The sequence below is a fragment of the Canis lupus genome, chromosome 27, assembly GCF_048164855.1.
Source record: "Canis lupus baileyi chromosome 27, mCanLup2.hap1, whole genome shotgun sequence".
Taxonomy (NCBI): Eukaryota; Metazoa; Chordata; class Mammalia; order Carnivora; family Canidae; genus Canis; species Canis lupus.
This window is the reverse complement of record NC_132864.1, coordinates 29,580,197-29,593,532: the sequence shown is the minus strand read 5'-3', so window position 1 is coordinate 29,593,532 and position 13,336 is coordinate 29,580,197. Positions and strand designations below refer to the sequence as shown.

The 13,336-nt window shown below is 40.6% G+C and overlaps 1 protein-coding gene across 14 annotated transcripts in view; it reads right to left on the bottom strand.

Annotated features, from left to right (window-relative positions):
• MTMR3 (myotubularin related protein 3) overlaps positions 1-13,114 on the bottom strand; it is a 141,377-nt gene extending 128,263 nt beyond the window's left edge. For 8 of the 14 annotated variants that reach the window (XM_072803186.1, XM_072803183.1, XM_072803182.1 and 5 more), the window contains exon 1: positions 12,913-13,113. The gene's annotated coding sequence lies outside the window, so the exon portion shown is untranslated. Of the gene's footprint in view, positions 1-12,573; positions 12,711-12,912 lie in introns of those variants that run through there. The other 6 variants (XM_072803193.1, XM_072803192.1, XM_072803198.1 and 3 more) reach the window with 4 other exon arrangements.
• Between the last annotated feature and the right edge of the window lie 222 nt (positions 13,115-13,336).

Genomic DNA, 13,336 nt, shown 5'->3' with positions numbered 1-13,336 from the left:
ACTATCCATCTTAGGATCTCATACATAACACCCATTTTGAACAAACCTAAATGAACAGACCAGGAATAAGAAAGTTACAAATACTACATATTGGTTTAGCTTTAATATAAAAGCATCTATATTTCATGAAATTCTATTCCCCAAGAGTTCATTTTGCAGAACTTTTTTTTTTTTTTTTAAGATTTTATTTATGTATTCATGAGAGACACAGAGAGAAAGGCAGAGGAGCAGGGAGCCTTATGGGGGACTCGATCCCAGGATCACGACCTGAGCCAAAGGCAGATGCTCAACCACTGAGCCACTCAGGCATCCCATGCGGAACTGTTTCGGTAGAAGTAATCCTACCATTGTTCAAAAGTATAAAGTAGAAAACTATCCATTATAGACAGCACTTTTGAGGATCATAGAAAAGGCCAAAAAAAAAAAAAAATCCCTAGATGCCAATTAGTAAGGGACTAGAATAAGTGTAGTGTCTCTCAAGTTTAAAAAAAAAAAAAAAAAAACACATAGGGGGCTGGCTCAGTTGGTGCAGCATTTGACTCTTGATCTTAGGGTCATAACCTTGAGCCCCATACTGGGTACAGAGATTACTTAAACTTAAAAAGAAAAAAATTTTAACTATACAGTCCTTAAAAATGGGTATATCCACATTTTGTGATAGGGTAAGATGTAATACACCATTATTGTGAGGAAAAAAGCAAATTGTAGATCACCCTGTACAGTTTGATCCTATTAGAGGGAAATGTTTAAATTTATATATTATTTGAAAACAACTATCTATAAATAGGGGACTCAAATTTTTCTGTTCACACAAACAAATACTATATAACTATTAAAGCAAATGAAGTAAATACATATATATTGATTCAGATAAATTTCAAGCTTTTCAAACTGCAATATATATATACTTATGTACCACATGTATCTGAAACACGTAATACTACAAGGTAAGTACATCTACAGGAAGATCATAAGAGCATGGGCTAAGATAAGTAACCTCTGAGTAATGGAAGCAGGATCTAGGAGAAGAGCAAAAGGGACTCCAGTTGTATAATATTTAAGTTTTAAAAACAAACATAAACGTACCTTTCAGGAAATCTAACAATGTCAACATATATTAAATCTAAATCAACATCTATTAAGTACATGACATTTGTTAAATTATTCTCTATATTTTTCTGAATTTTTGAAATATCTAAATTTTACTTTTAAAAAAGGAAACATGGTATGGAATTTAGGAAAAGAGAAGGGGCTTTGTAGACTTCTATAGGGTATTTTCTTTTCACAAGCTTGATATTCTTTACTATAAAACTTCTAAGTAAAAATCCCCATAAACTTATAGTACTTACATTTATTACCTTGATTGCTCTTCAACTTTAAACTTATTCTTAAAATATATACATATAAAGGGTAGATAATTACAAATGCCTTACCCTAGAAATACAAAATTTAATGTGCAGGGGGGAAAAAACCACAAACTGACAGGCTCTATCTAATCACTTAAACTCTAAAAGATACATTGCATAGATCTTCCTAAAATATCACCAGATTAGTACATAAATTACAGTGGCTCAACTCCCAGCCGTAATTTAACACCAAACCCCAATGAGACTATACTGTCATAATTTTTATCTAAATATCCTCCAATTCAAATTACATGTATAAAAGCCTATCACCTCTGAATGCTGTAATCCCACTTGATATTTAAAATACACACACAGCTATAGAACTTACTCAAGTCCACATGGCAAGTCAGCAGGAGAATTGGGAAATTCAGGCCGAGAAAAAGTGTTTAGAGTTCACAGAATCTGATTTTTCTTTTCAAGGCATCAGTCATAATTCTCAATCAGCTCATCAGGAAGAAGAAAATTAGATGGAGGTCTTCTGGTGTTTAAATATGATCAAAGCTCAGTCTCAGTGGAGTTTACAATGAGAAAGTTCAAATTACCTTGCTTGCACCATTTCTCCCCTACCACTTCCTACAACTGCCACTCTGCTTAGAACGGGAGCCACTTAACTATCCAGTGATGACTATGACTTAAACGCTCCTAAGACACCCAATGAAAACTAAAGACATCAAAATGTACTCTAAAATAGCAATTTTTCCTAATAAGAGTAATGCATGCTCATACAAAATTGGAAAACTACAGAAGAATACGAAGCAGAAAAGTTACACTATTCCACCAGCCAGAAATCAATCATTATTAATATTTCTATTCCTGTCTTTCTAGGGTCTCTTTCATAAAAGTCTATTAGTTCACTTACTAAACAGGATTTTAAGTACAGCAGAAAAAGAACAATACTAGTTCTTTTGAAGACTAATTTTCCTCAGTGTTTTCTAAGGCAAAACCATGTATGTACACATGGAACTGGAGAGAAGGAGACAAATGAGAGAACTCTTACGTGCTCCTTTTCATTCACCCCATGGCAACCAGAGTCTGTATTTCAAGAACCATTGTATACCCAAAAACTAATGTTTCCTTCTTAAGTAGTAGCAGCCTACTACATCTCTCTCTCTCTCTCACACACACACACACACACACACACACACACCTATCTTGGCAGTAGGAGAAACATATGTAGTAAAAGGAATTAAATCAAGACTGATTTTTTGTTTGTTTCCTTAAAATTACCCTTAGGAGAAGGTAAAATAACTGAAAGCATGAAAAAAAAATTTTTTTTAAATCTGAAAGGCTGATGTAAAATTAATGATCTCTCCCACAAAAAATATTCTCTGTGCACATCAGATGAAAGAACAATGTAACTACAGAAAAAATGTAACTATTAGTTTTACAACACTATAACTTATTTATTATATGCTTAAATAAATATGTAAGAGTTTTAAACAGTCCAGGGATATTGATACCTTACTCTGTACCAGGTAGTACATAAGTGCTGGGAAGTAAGGGAGAACAGCCATCAGTACCTACCTTCTGCAGGGCTTAGGCACCTCTCTAAATATGGTATCTAACACTAGACATGTAGCCTCAAAAGAACAGAAATCACACCACTCATTAAATTATGCTCTCAAGGGATGCCTGCGTGGCTCACTGGCTAGGCATCTGCCTTCAGCCCAGAGCATTAATCCTGGAGACCCGGGATCGAGTCCCACATCGGGCTCCCTGCATGGAGCTTGCTTCTCTCTCTGCCTGTGTCTCTGCCTCTGTGTGTCTCTCATGAATAAATAATTAAATCTTAAGAAAAAAATATGCTCTCAAATCCTTGAGGGTTTAAGAAGATATACGTAAAATCACATTATAAATCATGCTATGTAAGGTAAAAAGAAAACACTGTACACAGCAACCACCTTCAACATAAATTATCTCATTTAACTGACAAAAATAATAATCACAAATAGATCTTTCATAATCTCGAAGACCTCAGTATTATCTGTCTCTGACAATGAACCATATGAAATAACTGAAATTAAGTTCCCCAGGATGGGAAGAGAAAGAGACCCATCTTTCTAATACAAAAAGCACCATTTCCTGATTTCATAATTTACGGTGAGGGGTGGGGGCAGGAATAAATCAAAAGCAATGTATTCAAACTTAATTTAAAAAGTTACTTTTTAATCTAAGATTCATCATGGAAAGTTTCAGCCCAATAAAGCATTTTTTAAAAGTTAGAGATTCAGGCTCTTCCAAATGGAGTTAGAATGACAGGTTAATTGTGGTACTCTGCAAGCAAAGGAAAGTAAGTAGCAATTATTCATCCCTTCCCTTAGTCTCCAGGCTCTTAGAAAGCAGGGATGTTATAACCAAACCACTTTCCATAAAGCACAGACTTATTAAAATATATTCTACACAGTATCATATCTAAGCAAGAACAGAGAAATCTCTATTTTAGGAGAAATAGATTACTTACATAGTTTCTAAGAGAAACAGACTGTTTCCTATCCCATAATTTTTTCCTTTTCAAATTCAGCCACCTCAATGATAACAAACGGTATCAAACTGACACTTTGAACAAGGTTTATATGTTTGCCTTTTTGCAGATAGGACTCCCAAAAGCATGGCACACTTTATAGACCATCATAATCCAACTAGACTGGACCATTTACAGAACCAGGGGAAATGCCCCAAAATAATTATAAATAATGGCCCAACATTAAATCTTACAAGTCTAAAGCAGAGATATCCAAAGTAAAATATACCTCAGGAAGCACTCAAAATGCTCCAATGGGGTAAAGAAGAAAACTATTTGAACTTTATTTTTAATTCTTATCCTTGTTAAATTTCTTTGTTTATATAAGGTACATAATAACTAGTTACTATATTGTTTGTAAATTAAATATTTAAGAGTGAGGATTAATGCTAAAACTTTTTTACCACTGAGATGATCAAAAATTTTAGAAACCACTAGCTTAATGTATTATCACCGCACTCTCATTTTTACCGCCACTTCCAGTTAAACTGTAGAAGCTAAGACCTGATGCTGAAAAAAGGAAAACTATTCCCAAATTATTTTAAAGTCCCATCAACAAAAAATAATAAATCACTAGCAAGACCATGCAGACCTGAACACTAATATGTTGTTTGTGGGACTTTTTTTTTAAGATTTATTTTTTTTAGATAGCGAGCAATAATGAGCAGAGGGAGGGACAGAGGGAGAGGCCAACTCCCCACTGAGCAGGGAGCCTGCTATAGGGCTGGATCTCAGGACCCTGAGATCATGATCTGAGCCAAAGGCAGACACTTAACAGACTGAGCCACTCAAGTGCTTTTATTTTTAAAGATTTTACTTATTTATTCATGAAAGACACAGAGATATATAGGCAGAGGGAGAAGCAGGCTCCTTGCAGGGAGCCAGATGTGGAACTAAATTCTGAGAACTCTGGGATCACAACCTGCGCCGAAGGCAAACGCTCAACCACTGAGCCACCCAGGCGTCCCTAAAGATTTATTTATCCATTTTAGAGAGAGACAGAAAACACATGAGAGAGAGCACAAATATCAAGGGGCAGGGAGAGGGAAAGAGAATCTCAAACAGACCCAGAGCCAAGCACAGAGCCAGATGCGGGGCTGGATCTCACCATCCTGAGATGATGACCTGAGCCCAAACCAAGAGTTCAACACTCAATGGAATGCGCTACCCAGGCACCCCTGTTGGAGAGACTTTAAAATAGACATTTCTTCTACAGGATATCTTGAGTATGTTCAAATTTAAAACTCTGGATGCCTGGGTGGCTCAGTGGTTGAGCATCTGCCTTTGGCTCAAGGTCGTGATCCCGGGGTCCTGAGATCAAGTTCTCCAGCAGGCTCTCCACAGGGAGCTTCTCCCTCTGCCTATGTCTCTGCCTCTCTGTCTCTCATGAATGAAAAAATAAAATCTTTAAAAAGTCCAAAGGAGTTCAGGACAGCACTGTTTTAAGAGAAAAATTGAAAATGTCAATTAATAGAGAATTGTTGTAAATTACGTATCCACATCACAACACTAAATAACCATTAACGGTACATCAATTTGACATGGAAAGTTGTTCTTTTTGAAGTATTTGGTAGATAATATATAAGAAAAAAGGATAATACCAAAAATCACATCTAAGTAGGACCATGCGTTATCTCTATTCTGCTGAGTAATCTCAATCTTGTTTTTTGTAGGGTTCACACACACACACACACACACACACACACACAGAGTATGTACTTGTAGCTTTCACAATCAGAAATAACAATTTCGGGATCCCTGGGTGGCGCAGCGGTTTGGCGCCTGCCTTTGGCCCAGGGCGCGATCCTGGAGACCCAGAATCGAATCCCATCGGGCTCCCGGTGCATGGAGCCTGCTTCTCCCTCTGCCTGTGTCTCTGCCTCTCTCTCTCTGTCTGTGACTATCATAAAAAAAAAAAAAAAAAAGGTTTATAAAAAAAAAAAAGAAATAACAATTTCATTTTGAAATTAAAAATCAGACTAAGTTAAAATTCTTTCTTATTGCCCTGTAGTACTTCAGGAACTTCTTTATAAGCACTACTTTGCCCCATGTGATTTATGGAGTCAGTCTACATAATTTACAATTAGATTTATCTTCTAGAGAAATGATAGGTATAGAACAAAAAAAAAAAAAAAACAATTACCTTAATTTTAAATTAGCCATTTTATTTTTATACCAATTCTTGCCAAATATGTTAGGATTTATCAATATACCAATAATTCCTTATAGTTTGCCAGCTTATCAATGAATAATTTAAAGAACTAAATGAGTTTATATAGTTCTCTTCTGGAACTAAGCTCCATAAAGGCATTAGCTACTGGGGTGCCTGGCTGGCTCAGTCAGTAAAGCATGCAACTCTTGATCTCCAGGTTGTGAGTTCAAGCCCCACATTAGGTGTAGAGATTACTTCAAAATAAAATCTTAAAAGAAAAAAATTAAAAGCATTAGCTACTGAAGAAGTAAACTCAGAACCCAGAGAATAATCATTCTAAGTACTGTGTGAAGACACAAATCGGCACAAAACAGATTCAGGCCTGGACAAATCCAAGTTGGGGTTTTCAAGTAGTGAGCACCAAGACAATACCCCTGTAGCTACCAAGTAGTCCATTTAAGGGAAAAAAGTGCTTAAGAATATTAGCATATTTATGTCTTGCTGGGATGCCTGGGTGGTTCAGCGATTGAGCATCTTCGGCTCAGGTCGTGATCCCAGAGTCCTGGGATCGAGTCCCACAAGGGGCTCCCCTCAGGGAGTCTGCTTTCTCCCTCTGCCTGTGTCTCTGCCTCTCTCTGTGTGTCTCTCATAAATAAATAAATTAAATATTTTTTAAAAAGTTAAAAAAAAATTATCTCTTACCTTGGTTCATCAAATCAACAATTTATAACAGAGCAATGAGGTATTTTACCCTTAACAGAAATAACTTTAATTTAACCCAACTTCACAATTTCCTTGTAGTTTTTCGTTTTATACCTTACTATCTTAGTCATCCTAACTGCAAAGCCCAGATATCATATCCCTAATCAATTACTTCAAAGTTTTACAACGCAAGAAAAAATATATATTTTATGTTATAACCCAGTACATAAGCATATAAAAGAGACTTCTCAAATCAATACTTTTACCATTTGCAATATACTGATATTATTTATCTCTTTTAATGTTTTAAAATCACCACACTGTTAACTTTGCCCTATGATGTTGCCACTTGGCATTTAGAAAACTTAGCCCTAAACTTCACACATAATGTACTAACCTCCTTCCACCACATTCCACCTTCTACCACCACTCCAACATGATAAAATGGGTAAAATCTAGCAAATCTATTTCAAGTGCAAAATGTGAGACATCCCTGACACCTCTCTGAAGTTCCTGCTGCATTGTGACAACTCCTTGTTGTTGTTTTTTAATATTTAAGTACTCTCTGCACCCAACGTGGGGCCCAAATTCACTGCCCCAAGATTAAGAGTTTCACGCTCTTCTGCTGACCCAGCCGGGTGCCCCTGTGACTATTCCTATTGGCAGACAGGATGTAAGTGCTGAAAGGTTTCTCCAGACGGAGTATGGAAGTAGTAATCTTTTTTGTTGCCTTATTAGTGACATTAGTAAATTCTGCACTTGACAACATGAAGTAGGTTTACCACTGCTCCACAAGCCAACTCTTCTAAGAAAATAAAATAGGATTCTAATACAGTCATATTCTTACATTTTAGATTGCTTTTCATACATACCATTCCATTTGAGCCACCCTGACAAACTGAAATAAAAATAGTTATTCTTCCTTTTATTAATGAGAGAATTGAAGCTCAGAAGGATTATGTGGCTTGCCAGAAATAACACAACTAACAAGGAACACAACTTAAGCTTGAACCCAGGACTTCCCTGTCTACCCATTCTCATGCTACAATTTTCATTTTGAACATCTGAGATAAATATGAACATGATGTTGATATTAAGTTTCTAGGTATGAGGGACACCTGGCTGGCTCAGTCAGTATAGCATGCCACTCAATACCTAGGATCTTGGGATCCCTGGGTGGCTCAGCGGTTTAGCGCCTGCCTTTGGCCCAGGGCGCGATCCTGGAGTCCCAGGATCAAGTCTGGCGTCGGGCTCCCAACATGGAGCCTGCTTCTCCCTCCTCCTGTGTCTCTGCCTCTCTCTCTATGTCTATCATAAATAAATAAATAAATCTTTTAAAAAAATACCTAGGATCATGAGTTTACACCAAGTAAACTCACATTCAGTGTAGATTTTACCTAATAAACATACATTTTATATATAAATATAAAATTTAAATATAGAAACTAAAATATATTTTTTAAATATATATTTTAGTTTCTAGATAAAAAAATGAAAATGAGGGTAGCCTGGGTGGTTTAGCCGTCTAGAGCGGCCTTCAGCCCAGGGCGTGATCCTGGAGACCCCGGATCGAGTCCCACGTCAGGTTCCCTACATGGATCCTGCTTCTCTCTCTGACTATGTCTCTGCCTCTCTCTCTCTCTCTCTCTCTGTCTCTCGTGAATAAATAAATAAAATATTTTAAAAAATTAAAATTAAAGCATTCTATCAATATTGGTATCAAAATAAAAATTAAAAAACAGCAATGTTAATTTTGGTAGCCTCTAAAATTATTAGGAATTCTAGTTCAACCCAGTATGGATTTGATCTCATACTATGTCTTAAGTGAATGTTTCACTGATTATAAAATTACTATAAATTCACCATAGAAAATTACAGAATTGGGGGCAGCCTGGGTGGCTCAGCTGTTTAGTGCCACCTTCAGCCCAGGGCATGATCCTAGAGACCCAGGATCGAGTCCCAGGTCAGGCTCCCTGCATGGAGCCTGCGTCTCCCTCTGCCTGTGTCTCTGCCTCTCTCTCTGTGTCTCTCATGAATTAAAAAAAAAAATTACAGAATTGGGTGGTCTGTAAGAAACAACTAGGCACATAAATTACACAAACTTCCCTAAACCATTCTTAATCTTGTGGCTTCACACTAAATTATGAAGTTCCTTATGTGAAATTCATTTGATTTCAACACTAAGTGAATTACAACAGTGTAAGCATGTGTTTCTGCATAATACTTGCAACATGCACTCAATTTCCAGAGCACTTTTGGACAATGTCTAAAATCTATAAGCTACGAGTAGAACCCAAAAATGTTCAGGGCTTTTTTTTTTTTCTTTTTAAGATTTTATTTATTTACTTATGAGAGACAGAGAGAGACGGCCGACACATGGGCAGAGGGAGAAATAGGCTCCATGCATAGAGCCCAACATGCAACTTGATCCTAGATCCCAGGACTCTGGGATCACGCCCTGAGCCTAAGGCAGACCTTCAACCGCTGAGCCACCCAGGCATCCCTTCAGGGCTTTTTTTAATTAAAAAGGTGCATCTACCTACATAAGATGAATACTGAATAACATAATTACAAATTGTTGAAGATTTGCAGAGGGGCGTCTGGCTGGCTCTGTCAGTAGAGCACGTGACTTTTGATCTTGGGACTGGGAGTTCAGCCCCATGTTGAGTATAGAGCTTACTTTAAAAAAATAAAAATATATTTCTTAAAAAAAAAAAAAAAAAAAGACATGCAGAATCAGGCTGAAGAAACCTGAGTTCAACAAGTACAGGCCTTTAATTTTATACATCAGAAAACAGGTCCAGAGAAGAAACATTCCTAACAGCAGTGACATAGTCAATTAACACAGAATCCGGGATCCCTGGGTGGCGCAGCGGTTTGGCGCCTGCCTTTGGCCCGGGGCGCGATCCTGGAGACCCGGGATCGAGTCCCACGTCGGGCTCCCTGCATGGAGCCTGCTTCTCCCTCTGCCTGTGTCTCTGCCTCTCTGTCTCTCTCTGTGTGACTATCATGAATAAATAAATAAAATCTTTAAAAAAATAAAAAATAAAAAATAAATTAACACAGAATCCCTGCCAATTGACAGTTTCCCATCATTCTAAACATGTCTGCATCTAACAAAAAGTCACTAAAAAGGTCCACTACACCCAAAAAAAGACACATTCAAGACCCAAAAACTGGGAGATAGTTTACAATGACAGTGGGGGGGGGGGGTAGGAGAAAAGCCTCTATTTTGTAAAGATTTTATTTTTAAATAATCTCTATATCGAACATGGAGCTCAAACTTACAACCTTGAGATCAAGAGTCACATACTCTACCAACTAAGCCAACCAAGAGCCCCTAGGAATACAGAACCTCTTGAAGGAATCCCAAACTTCTAAACTACCGGGGTCTTTAAGCCAATGCGAGGTATCAAGTAGCTTTTTTATTTTAAGATTTGATTTGAGAGAGAGGGTATGCACATGCATGCGAGCATAAGCAGAGAGAGGGACAGGGGAACAAGCAGACTCCCTCCTGAGTAGGGAGCCCTATGTGGAGCTGATCCCAGGACCATGAGATCATGACCTGAGCCAAAGTCAGACGCTCAACCAATTGAGCCACCCAGGCACCCCCTAAAGTAGCTTTTAATAACTTCTATAATATCTTTTATTAATAATTTTTAATAAAGTTATCAACCACATTTTTCTTCACAACTCAATACTACCCATTTGCTCAAAAAATACCTGAGAGCACAGTATATGCTGTGGAAACTGTGCTAGACACTGGAGATACCAAGAAAACTGGAGATCCAAGAAAACAAAACAGCCTCTGGCTCTCAAACTGGACAACTGGATACATTTTTCTAAAATACTACTTCATGGTTTGACAGGGTATTTACCAAACTCCTTCACTACTCTACATAACTATAATATTTTCTGCCAATTCTTCTAAACTTGCAACAAACCTTACCACACTCCCGGTGCAACATGAGTATTTCTTGGGTAATTCACCATTCCACTTTACCACAGAAGGTGTTAACCAGAACTACAACAGATTTAAAAACTGACTTTACCACTCCTCATGGCCTGGGGCAAATTTCAAGAACTTTTCACAATCCACAATAACCTTCCTGGTGCACAACCCTCATTTCAAATGACTGCTAACCCACCCACCCTACCCTCACTTTACTAGAAATCTGAGTCAGATGGTTTAGGAGCAAGCATAATGTTGATATGAAGCACCTACCATGGACCCCTTTGTGAGCCAGAAGTAGACTTTTTGCCTCTCCCTCTCTTTTTCTTTCCTCTAGATCCTCTTATATATCTCTAGGTATACGTCCAGTCAAGCAGCATCTAATTTTATCAAATGTGTTCCCAAAGACTTGCACAAATAACTTCTAACAACAAATCTAATTCCTCTACCTAAATCCATTATTTTCTAAGAGATGCTCAATTTTCAGTTTTAAATTTCTCAGGCTTCCCCTTCTTCTCTACCTCTCAAATTCTTAAAGCTCTATAAAGAATTAAAAGCATTCTCAGAAGTCATAATTAATGGGAACCTTATGGAATACCAAGGGTGACCTAAAGCTGACTTTCACAGGTTCACAGACCTGGCTGACCAGAATCATTCAGGGAACTTCGTAAGAATGGATTCCCAGGCCCCACCCTTAGAGATTTTAATTCACCAGATCCTTCTACATGAAGCTCAGGAATCAGCATTTAAGGCAGTCCATACTATTTCTCATGACTGTATTTAGGTAACCACTGAATTAAAGAACTTGGCCTACAAGTTGAGAAACATGGGTTCTCCTATGACTTGCTATTAACTACAAATGGGGCTGCACCACACTCTGCTGGTCACTTGAACTGCTCTGGGTCACCTGAAAATGAGGGAGTTAAGTAATTAGAGCTGAAAGAGGCCTTCATAGGCAGCCAATCTAAAATCCTAGAACTCTCCAAATTCAGTTTAGTATACTACACTGGGCTTACACAAAACTGTATCACTCTGTAAGCTCTTCCACCCACTCAAGTCAAAGACCCTAGAAGGGAAGACTTTTTGCGTGTCACCAACCCACCTTACTTGTGTCTTCCAGCAAAAATAACACAGACCATGCTTCTGGCTCTACAGAAACAGCCTTTAATCTAAAAAGGAGAAAGTCCCGGTCACCTCTCCAGGTACAAATCACAAACGTCTTACATAAAAAATCATCTCGTGTAATTCAACCCAAGCCTTCGATAGCATCACTGTCCACACTGTGAGAAAAGAAGTTGAACCTCAACTACAAGAGTGCACACATTTTTTTCGTTGTGAAAAATTAGACTCTGTCAGATAAACAAAGCGGGTGTCAAGATATTAAATCAGTCGAAAATTTAGGCCTCTGACTGGAGAAGACACTTGAACATCAACAGCTAACTGAACATCAAGTACAAAACTCAAACGAGATTATCAGGCCCCAAAGAAGTTTATTAAAGTGCCCATAAAATTGACCCCATTTTTTCGAGGTAAGTTTTCCAGCCCAAAGTACAAGCAACAAAATTATCGCAGGGGTCCTGAGCGGCACAATTTCCACCTAGGAAATCCTTTTTCGCGGAGCTGTTTGACCAGCGTCCCCTGCTCTTAACCGCCTCGGAACCATCCTTCCCACCCAAGTACTACCAGGTCAGGAGGATGCCCTGCTGCAGAGTCGGCCACTCCTCCTTCCCACAAGTCCCGGGCCCGCACCGCTCGCCCCGGGGGCTCTGCTGGCCCCCGACCTCCGGCCTCTCGCCACAGACCCGGTCGGGAGCGAGGGGCGGGGGGGGTGCTCACTCACCTCCCGGGGTGCGCGGGCACTTCTCCGGACGCTCCAGGGGCGGCACTTCACACCCCTCTCCCCACGGGCCCATCCCTGCCAGGTCCCCGGGATGGCCGCCCGGGACCCCGCCTCCCCCGCGCCGAGGGTCGGGGCCGAGCCCAGCCGCTGCGCTCCCACTCCCCACGCCTCCCCCTGGCGGCCGCGGCCGCCGCCCAGGACACCCTTCCCCAGGCCACGCCGTCCCCAGCCCCCCGCGGGCCGCCTCCTCCTCAGAGGGTGACAGCCGCTGCGCCGCGGCCGAGGCCGGCCCCTCCTCCGGCCCCTCCTCACCCCGGGAGGAGGGGGGGACGTTCTTACCGGGCGGCAGGACATGGCGAGGCTCGCCACGGCACGGCCTCCTCCGCCACCCCACTAGGCTCCCAGCCAGGGCCGGCGGGGGGCAGCGCCTGAGCCGCTGGAGCGTCTCGTCCGGCTGCTCCTCCGCTGCCACCGCCGCCTTCTCACAACCACAACAACATGGCGGCAGCGGCCACACAGAGCGCGCCCCCGACGCCGAGCCGGGCCGCGAGCGGGAGCGCGCGCGCACGCTCGGGCCCTCAGTCCGCGGTCGCGGAGCAGGAGGCAGGCGGGCAGGCAGGCGCTGGCGGGGCAGAGGCGGGGCCGGGCCGACGGCCACGCCCCAGCTGGTGGGCGGGGCCGCGCGGCGGCTGAACGCCCTCCGCGGGAAAGGCTGGCCCCAGCTCAGGTGGAGAAGGGATTCGGCGCTGGGTGGGAAGTGGGC